Source organism: Coregonus lavaretus, assembly GCF_964263955.1.
Source record: "Coregonus lavaretus genome assembly, chromosome: 35".
Classification (NCBI taxonomy): Eukaryota; Metazoa; Chordata; class Actinopteri; order Salmoniformes; family Salmonidae; genus Coregonus; species Coregonus lavaretus.
The window spans coordinates 18,278,875-18,290,106 of record NC_140022.1 but is presented as its reverse complement, the minus strand read 5'-3'; positions in this window follow the sequence as shown (position 1 = coordinate 18,290,106).

The window sequence follows — 11,232 nt, the reverse complement described above, 5'->3', positions numbered from 1 at the left end:
TCATTGTAACCTGTTTAAAACGTATTTTCAAAGATGTGAAAGACACATACTCCGTCATGACCTCGTTTTTGGCTGGTAACTCACCTAAAACATGATTTTAGACCATGTTCAATGAAAACGGACAAAACATTCATTTTCACTCATCGAACACAAATAGTGACTCCTGTTCTCTTCTTCAGGTGCTGTACATGTTTTTTGTTGCAAATCCCTAAAACCTGTGTTTTTGACCACATTCATTAAAATCTGTTGTCTCCACACATTGGCCGTTACAACTAATCTGCTGGTTGAATTGTGCAATGGAAAAAAAATGATTTTATACAATGTTCATTGTAACCTGTTTAAAACGTATTTTCAAAGATGTGAAAGACACATACTCCGTCATGACCTCTCACTTGTAGGGCAGTCCTCGTTTTTGGCTGGTAACTCACCTAAAACATGATTTTAGATCATGTTCAATGAAAACGGACAAAACATTCATTTTCACTCATCGAACACAAATAGTGACTCCTGATCTCTTCTTCAGGTGCTGTACATGTTTTTTTGTTGAAAATCCATAAAACCTGTGTTTTTTGACTACATTCATTCAAATTTGTTGTCTCCACACATTGGCCGTTACAAATAATCTGCTGGTTGAATTGTGCAATGGAAAAAATTTGATTTTATACAATGTTCATTGTAACCTGTTTAAAACGTATTTTCAAAGATGTGAAAGACACATACTCTGTCATGACCTCTAACTTGTAGGGCAGTCCTCGTTTTGGGCTGGTAACTCACCTAAAACATGATTTTAGACCATGTTCAATGAAAACGGACAACACATTCATTTTCACTCATCGAACACAAATAGTGACTCCTGTTCTCTTCTTCAGGTGCTGTACATGTTTTTTGTTGCAAATCCCTAAAACCTGTGTTTTTGACAACATTCATTCAAATCTGTTGTCTCCACACATTGGCCGTTACAACTAATCTGCTAGTTGAATTGTGCATTGGAAAACATTTGATTTTATACAATGTTCATTGTAACCTGTTTAAAACGTATTTTCAAATATGTGAAAGACACATACTCCGTCATGACCTCTCACTTGTAGGGCAGTCCTCGTTTTTGGCTGGTAACTCACCTAAAACATGATTTTAGACCATGTTCAATGAAAACGGACAAAACATTCATTTTCACTCATCGAACACAAATAGTGACTCCTGTTCTCTTCTTCAGGTGCTGTACATGTTTTTTGTTACAAATCCCTAAAACCTGTGTTTTTGACCACATTCATTCAAATCTGTTGTCTCCACACATTGGCCGTTACAACTAATCTGCTAGTTGAATTGTGCATTGGAAAACATTTGATTTTATACAATGTTCATTGTAACCTGTTTAAAACGTATTTTCAAATATGTGAAAGACACATACTCCGTCATGACCTCTCACTTGTAGGGCAGTCCTCGTTTTTGGCTGGTAACTCACCTAAAACATGATTTTAGGCCATGTTCAATGAAAACGGACAAAACATTCATTTTCACTCATCGAACACAAATAGTGACTCCTGTTCTCTTCTTCAGGTGCTGTACATGTTTTTTGTTGCAAATCCCTAAAACCTGTGTTTTTGAACACATTCATTAAAATCTGTTGTCTCCACACATTGGCCGTTACAACTAATCTGCTGGTTGAATTGTGCAATGGAAAAAAAATGATTGTATACAATGTTCATTGTAACCTGTTTAAAACGTATTTTCAAAGATGTGAAAGACACATACTCCGTCATGACCTCTCACTTGTAGGGCAGTCCTCGTTTTTGGCTGGTAACTCACCTATAACATGATTTTAGACCATGTTCAATGAAAACGGAAAAAACATTCATTTTCACTCATCGAACACAAATAGTGACTCCTGTTCTCTTCTTCAGGTGCTGTACATGTTTTTTGTTGCAAATCCCTAAAACCTGTGTTTTTGACCATATTCATTCAAATCTGTTGTCTCCACACATTGGCCGTTACAACTAATCTTTTGGTTGAATTGTGCAATGGAAAAAAAATGATTTTATACAATGTTCATTGTAACCTGTTTAAAACGTATTTTCAAAGATGTGAAAGACCCATACTCAGTCATGACCTCTAACTTGTAGGGCAGTCCTCGTTTTTGGCTGGTAACTCACCTATAACATGATTTTAGACCATGTTCAATGAAAACGGACAACACATTCATTTTCACTCATCGAACACAAATAGTGACTCCTGTTCTCTTCTTCAGGTGCTGTTCATGTTTTTTGTTGCAAATCCCTAAAACCTGTGTTTTTGACCACATTCATTCAAATCTGTTGTCTCCACACATTGGCCGTTACAACTAATCTGCTAGTTGAATTGTACAATGGAAAACATTTGATTTTATACAATGTTCATTGTAACCTGTTTAAAACGTATTTTCAAAGATGTGAAAGACACATACTCCGTCATGACCTCTCACTTGTAGGGCAGTCCTCGTTTTTGGCTGGTAACTCACCTAAAACATGATTTTAGACCATGTTCAATGAAAACGGACAAAACATTCATTTTCACTCATCGAACACAAATAGTGACTCCTGTTCTCTTCTTCAGGTGCTGTACATGTTTTTTGTTGCAAATCCCTAAAACCTGTGTTTTTGACCATATTCATTCAAATCTGTTGTCTCCACACATTGGCGATTACAATTAATCTGCTGGTTGAATTGTGCAATGGAAAAAAAATGATTTTATACAATGTTCATTGTAACCTGTTTAAAACGTATTTTCAAAGATGTGAAAGACACATACTCCGTCATGACCTCTAACTTGTAGGGCAGTCCTCGTTTTTGGCTGGTAACTCACCTATAACATGATTTTAGACCATGTTCAATGAAAACGGACAACACATTCATTTTCACTCATCGAACACAAATAGTGACTCCTGTTCTCTTCTTCAGGTGCTGTTCATGTTTTTTGTTGCAAATCCCTAAAACCTGTGTTTTTGACCACATTCATTCAAATCTGTTGTCTCCACACATTGGCCGTTACAACTAATCTGCTGGTTGAATTGTGCAAAGGAAAAATTTTGATTTTATACAATGTTCATTGTAACCTGTTTAAAACGTATTTTCAAAGATGTGAAAGACACATACTCTGTCATGACCTCTAACTTGTAGGGCAGTCCTCGTTTTTGGCTCGTAACTCACCTATAACATGATTTTAGACCATGTTCAATGAAAACGGAAAAAACATTCATTTTCACTCATCGAACACAAATAGTGACTCCTGTTCTCTTCTTCAGGTGCTGTACATGTTTTTTGTTGCAAATCCCTAAAACCTGTGTTTTTGACCACATTCATTCAAATCTGTTGTCTCCACACATTGGCCGTTACAACTAATCTGCTGGTTGAATTGTGCAATGGAAAAAAAATTATTTTATACAATGTTCATTGTAACCTGTTTAAAACGTATTTTCAAAGATGTGAAAGACACATACTCAGTCATGACCTCTAACTTGTAGGGCAGTCCTCGTTTTTGGCTGGTAACTCACCTATAACATGATTTTAGACCATGTTCAATGAAAACGGACAACACATTCATTTTCACTCATCGAACACAAATAGTGACTCCTGTTCTCTTCTTCAGGTTCATGTTTTTTGTTGCAAATCCCTAAAACCTGTGTTTTTGACCACATTCATTCAAATCTGTTGTCTCCACACATTGGCCGTTACAACTAATCTGCTAGTTGAATTGTGCAATGGAAAACATTTGATTTTATACAATGTTCATTGTAACCTGTTTAAAACGTATTTTCAAAGATGTGAAAGACACATACTCCGTCATGACCTCTAACTTGTAGGAGAGTCCTCGTTTTTGGCTGGTAACTCACCTATAACATGATTTTAGACCATGTTCAATGAAAACGGACAAAACATTCATTTTCACTCATCGAACACAAATAGTGACTCCTGTTCTCTTCTTCAGGTGCTGTACATGTTTTTTGTTGCAAATCCCTAAAACCTGTGTTTTTGAACACATTCATTAAAATCTGTTGTCTCCACACATTGGCCGTTACAACTAATCTGCTGGTTGAATTGTGCAATGGAAAAAAAATTATTTTATACAATGTTCATTGTAACCTGTTTAAAACGTATTTTCAAAGATGTGAAAGACACATACTCCGTCATGACCTCTCACTTGTAGGGCAGTCCTCGTTTTTGGCTGGTAACTCACCTATAACATGATTTTAGACCATGTTCAATGAAAACGGACAAAACATTCATTTTCACTCATCGAACACAAATAGTGACTCCTGTTCTCTTCTTCAGGTGCTGTACATGTTTTTTGTTGCAAATCCCTAAAACCTGTGTTTTTGACTACATTCATTCAAATCTGTTGTCTCCACACATTGGCCGTTACAACTAATCTGCTGGTTGAATTGTGCAAAGGAGAAAATGTGATTTTTTGCAATGTTCATTGTAACCTGTTTAAAACGTATTTTCAAAGATGTGAAAGACACATACTCCGTCATGACCTCGTTTTTGGCTGGTAACTCACCTAAAACATGATTTTAGACCATGTTCAATGAAAACGGACAAAACATTCATTTTCACTCATCGAACACAAATAGTGACTCCTGTTCTCTTCTTCAGGTGCTGTACATGTTTTTTGTTGCAAATCCCTAAAACCTGTGTTTTTGACCACATTCATTCAAATCTGTTGTCTCCACACATTGGCCGTTACAACTAATCTGCTAGTTGAATTGTGCATTGGAAAACATTTGATTTTATACAATGTTCATTGTAACCTGTTTAAAACGTATTTTCAAATATGTGAAAGACACATACTCCGTCATGACCTCTCATTTGTAGGGCAGTCCTCGTTTTTGGCTGGTAACTCACCTAAAACATGATTTTAGACCATGTTCAATGAAAACGGACAAAACATTCATTTTCACTCATCGAACACAAATAGTGACTCCTGTTCTCTTCTTCAGGTGCTGTACATGTTTTTTGTTGCAAATCCCTAAAACCTGTGTTTTTGAACACATTCATTAAAATCTGTTGTCTCCACACATTGGCCGTTACAACTAATCTGCTGGTTGAATTGTGCAATGGAAAAAAAATGATTTTATACAATGTTCATTGTAACCTGTTTAAAACGTACAGTGGGGAAAAAAAGTATTTAGTCAGCCACCAATTGTGCAAGTTCTCCCACTTAAAAAGATGAGAGAGGCCTGTAATTTTCATCATAGGTACACGTCAACTATGACAGACAAAATGAGAAAAAAAAATCCAGAAAATCACATTGTAGGATTTTTAATGAATTTATTTGCAAATTATGGTGGAAAATAAGTATTTGGTCAATAACAAAAGTTTCTCAATACTTTGTTATATACCCTTTGTTGGCAATGACACAGGTCAAACGTTTTCTGTAAGTCTTCACAAGGTTTTCACACACTGTTGCTGGTATTTTGGCCCATTCCTCCATGCAGATCTCCTCTAGAGCAGTGATGTTTTGGGGCTGTCGCTGGGCAACACAGACTTTCAACTCCCTCCAAAGATTTTCTATGGGGTTGAGATCTGGAGACTGGCTAGGCCACTCCAGGACCTTGAAATGCTTCTTACGAAGCCACTCCTTCGTTGCCCGGGCAGTGTGTTTGGGATCATTGTCATGCTGAAAGACCCAGCCACGTTTCATCTTCAATGCCCTTGCTGATGGAAGGAGGTTTTCACTCAAAATCTCACGATACATGGCCCCATTCATTCTTTCCTTTACACGGATCAGTCGTCCTGGTCCCTTTGCAGAAAAACAGCCCCAAAGCATGATGTTTCCACCCCCATGCTTCACAGTAGGTATGGTGTTCTTTGGATGCAACTCAGCATTCTTTGTCCTCCAAACACGACGAGTTGAGTTTTTACCAAAAAGTTATATTTTGGTTTCATCTGACCATATGACATTCTCCCAATCCTCTTCTGGATCATCCAAATGCACTCTAGCAAACTTCAGATGGGCCTGGACATGTACTGGCTTAAGCAGGGGGACACGTCTTGCACTGCAGGATTTGAGTCCCTGGCGGCATAGTGTGTTACTGATGGTAGGCTTTGTTACTTTGGTCCCAGCTCTCTGCAGGTCATTCACTAGGTCCCCCCGTGTTGTTCTGGGATTTTTGCTCACTGTTCTTGTGATCATTTTGACCCCACAGGGTGAGATCTTGCGTGGAGCCCCAGATCGAGGGAGATTATCAGTGGTCTTGTATGTCTTCCATTTCCTAATAATTGCTCCCACAGTTGATTTCTTCAAACCAAGCTGCTTACCTATTGCAGATTCAGTCTTCCCAGCCTGGTGCAGGTCTACAATTTAGTTTCTGGTGTCCTTTGACAGCTCTTTGGTCTTGGCAATAGTGGAGTTTGGAGTGTGACTGTTTGAGGTTGTGGACAGGTGTATTTTATACTGATAACAAGTTCAAACAGGTGCCATTAATACAGGTAACGAGTGGAGGACAGAGGAGCCTCTTAAAGAAGAAGTTACAGGTCTGTGAGAGCCAGAAATCTTGCTTGTTTGTAGGTGACCAAATACTTATTTTCCACCATAATTTGCAAATAAATTCATAAAAAATCCTACAATGTGATTTTCTGGATTTTTTTTCCTCAATTTGTCTGTCATAGTTGACGTGTACCTATGATGAAAATTACAGGCCTCTCTCATCTTTTTAAGTGGGAGAACTTGCACAATTGGTGGCTGACTAAATACTTTTTTTCCCCACTGTATTTTCAAAGATGTGAAAGACACATACTCCGTCATGACCTCTCACTTGTAGGGCAGTCCTCGTTTTTGGCTGGTAACTCACCTAAAACATGATTTTAGATCATGTTCAATGAAAACGGACAAAACATTCATTTTCACTCATCGAACACAAATAGTGACTCCTGATCTCTTCTTCAGGTGCTGTACATGTTTTTTTGTTGAAAATCCATAAAACCTGTGTTTTTTGACTACATTCATTCAAATTTGTTGTCTCCACACATTGGCCGTTACAAATAATCTGCTGGTTGAATTGTGCAATGGAAAAAATTTGATTTTATACAATGTTCATTGTAACCTGTTTAAAACGTATTTTCAAAGATGTGAAAGACACATACTCTGTCATGACCTCTAACTTGTAGGGCAGTCCTCGTTTTGGGCTGGTAACTCACCTAAAACATGATTTTAGACCATGTTCAATGAAAACGGACAACACATTCATTTTCACTCATCGAACACAAATAGTGACTCCTGTTCTCTTCTTCAGGTGCTGTACATGTTTTTTTGTTGAAAATCCATAAAACCTGTGTTTTTTGACTACATTCATTCAAATTTGTTGTCTCCACACATTGGCCGTTACAAATAATCTGCTGGTTGAATTGTGCAATGGAAAAAATTTGATTTTATACAATGTTCATTGTAACCTGTTTAAAACGTATTTTCAAAGATGTGAAAGACACATACTCTGTCATGACCTCTAACTTGTAGGGCAGTCCTCGTTTTGGGCTGGTAACTCACCTAAAACATGATTTTAGACCATGTTCAATGAAAACGGACAACACATTCATTTTCACTCATCGAACACAAATAGTGACTCCTGTTCTCTTCTTCAGGTGCTGTACATGTTTTTTGTTGCAAATCCCTAAAACCTGTGTTTTTGAACACATTCATTAAAATCTGTTGTCTCCACACATTGGCCGTTACAACTAATCTGCTGGTTGAATTGTGCAATGGAAAAAAATATTGTATACAATGTTCATTGTAACCTGTTTAAAACGTATTTTCAAAGATGTGAAAGACACATACTCCGTCATGACCTCTCACTTGTAGGGCAGTCCTCGTTTTTGGCTGGTAACTCACCTATAACATGATTTTAGACCATGTTCAATGAAAACGGAAAAAACATTCATTTTCACTCATCGAACACAAATAGTGACTCCTGTTCTCTTCTTCAGGTGCTGTACATGTTTTTTGTTGCAAATCCCTAAAACCTGTGTTTTTGACCATATTCATTCAAATCTGTTGTCTCCACACATTGGCCGTTACAACTAATCTTTTGGTTGAATTGTGCAATGGAAAAAAAATGGTTTTATACAATGTTCATTGTAACCTGTTTAAAACGTATTTTCAAAGATGTGAAAGACCCATACTCAGTCATGACCTCTAACTTGTAGGGCAGTCCTCGTTTTTGGCTGGTAACTCACCTATAACATGATTTTAGACCATGTTCAATGAAAACGGACAACACATTCATTTTCACTCATCGAACACAAATAGTGACTCCTGTTCTCTTCTTCAGGTGCTGTTCATGTTTTTTGTTGCAAATCCCTAAAACCTGTGTTTTTGACCACATTCATTCAAATCTGTTGTCTCCACACATTGGCCGTTACAACTAATCTGCTAGTTGAATTGTACAATGGAAAACATTTGATTTTATACAATGTTCATTGTAACCTGTTTAAAACGTATTTTCAAAGATGTGAAAGACACATACTCCGTCATGACCTCTCACTTGTAGGGCAGTCCTCGTTTTTGGCTGGTAACTCACCTAAAACATGATTTTAGACCATGTTCAATGAAAACGGACAAAACATTCATTTTCACTCATCGAACACAAATAGTGACTCCTGTTCTCTTCTTCAGGTGCTGTACATGTTTTTTGTTGCAAATCCCTAAAACCTGTGTTTTTGACCATATTCATTCAAATCTGTTGTCTCCACACATTGGCGATTACAATTAATCTGCTGGTTGAATTGTGCAATGGAAAAAAAATGATTTTATACAATGTTCATTGTAACCTGTTTAAAACGTATTTTCAAAGATGTGAAAGACACATACTCCGTCATGACCTCTCACTTGTAGGGCAGTCCTCGTTTTTGGCTGGTAACTCACCTAAAACATGATTTTAGACCATGTTCAATGAAAACGGACAAAACATTCATTTTCACTCATCGAACACAAATAGTGACTCCTGTTCTCTTCTTCAGGTGCTGTACATGTTTTTTGTTGCAAATCCCTAAAACCTGTGTTTTTGACCATATTCATTCAAATCTGTTGTCTCCACACATTGGCGATTACAATTAATCTGCTGGTTGAATTGTGCAATGGAAAAAAAATGATTTTATACAATGTTCATTGTAACCTGTTTAAAACGTATTTTCAAAGATGTGAAAGACACATACTCCGTCATGACCTCTAACTTGTAGGGCAGTCCTCGTTTTTGGCTGGTAACTCACCTATAACATGATTTTAGACCATGTTCAATGAAAACGGACAACACATTCATTTTCACTCATCGAACACAAATAGTGACTCCTGTTCTCTTCTTCAGGTGCTGTTCATGTTTTTTTGTTGCAAATCCCTAAAACCTGTGTTTTTGACCACATTCATTCAAATCTGTTGTCTCCACACATTGGCCGTTACAACTAATCTGCTGGTTGAATTGTGCAAAGGAAAAATTTTGATTTTATACAATGTTCATTGTAACCTGTTTAAAACGTATTTTCAAAGATGTGAAAGACACATACTCTGTCATGACCTCTAACTTGTAGGGCAGTCCTCGTTTTTGGCTGGTAACTCACCTATAACATGATTTTAGACCATGTTCAATGAAAACGGAAAAAACATTCATTTTCACTCATCGAACACAAATAGTGACTCCTGTTCTCTTCTTCAGGTGCTGTACATGTTTTTTGTTGCAAATCCCTAAAACCTGTGTTTTTGACCACATTCATTCAAATCTGTTGTCTCCACACATTGGCCGTTACAACTAATCTGCTGGTTGAATTGTGCAATGGAAAAAAAATTATTTTATACAATGTTCATTGTAACCTGTTTAAAACGTATTTTCAAAGATGTGAAAGACACATACTCAGTCATGACCTCTAACTTGTAGGGCAGTCCTCGTTTTTGGCTGGTAACTCACCTATAACATGATTTTAGACCATGTTCAATGAAAACGGACAACACATTCATTTTCACTCATCGAACACAAATAGTGACTCCTGTTCTCTTCTTCAGGTTCATGTTTTTTGTTGCAAATCCCTAAAACCTGTGTTTTTGACCACATTCATTCAAATCTGTTGTCTCCACACATTGGCCGTTACAACTAATCTGCTAGTTGAATTGTGCAATGGAAAACATTTGATTTTATACAATGTTCATTGTAACCTGTTTAAAACGCATTTTCAAAGATGTGAAAGACACATACTCCGTCATGACCTCTAACTTGTAGGAGAGTCCTCGTTTTTGGCTGGTAACTCACCTATAACATGATTTTAGACCATGTTCAATGAAAACGGACAAAACATTCATTTTCACTCATCGAACACAAATAGTGACTCCTGTTCTCTTCTTCAGGTGCTGTACATGTTTTTTGTTGCAAATCCCTAAAACCTGTGTTTTTGAACACATTCATTAAAATCTGTTGTCTCCACACATTGGCCGTTACAACTAATCTGCTGGTTGAATTGTGCAATGGAAAAAAAATTATTTTATACAATGTTCATTGTAACCTGTTTAAAACGTATTTTCAAAGATGTGAAAGACACATACTCCGTCATGACCTCTCACTTGTAGGGCAGTCCTCGTTTTTGGCTGGTAACTCACCTATAACATGATTTTAGACCATGTTCAATGAAAACGGACAAAACATTCATTTTCACTCATCGAACACAAATAGTGACTCCTGTTCTCTTCTTCAGGTGCTGTACATGTTTTTTGTTGCAAATCCCTAAAACCTGTGTTTTTGACTACATTCATTCAAATCTGTTGTCTCCACACATTGGCCGTTACAACTAATCTGCTGGTTGAATTGTGCAAAGGAGAAAATGTGATTTTTTGCAATGTTCATTGTAACCTGTTTAAAACGTATTTTCAAAGATGTGAAAGACACATACTCCGTCATGACCTCGTTTTTGGCTGGTAACTCACCTAAAACATGATTTTAGACCATGTTCAATGAAAACGGACAAAACATTCATTTTCACTCATCGAACACAAATAGTGACTCCTGTTCTCTTCTTCAGGTGCTGTACATGTTTTTTGTTGCAAATCCCTAAAACCTGTGTTTTTGACCACATTCATTCAAATCTGTTGTCTCCACACATTGGCCGTTACAACTAATCTGCTAGTTGAATTGTGCATTGGAAAACATTTGATTTTATACAATGTTCATTGTAACCTGTTTAAAACGTATTTTCAAATATGTGAAAGACACATACTCCGTCATGA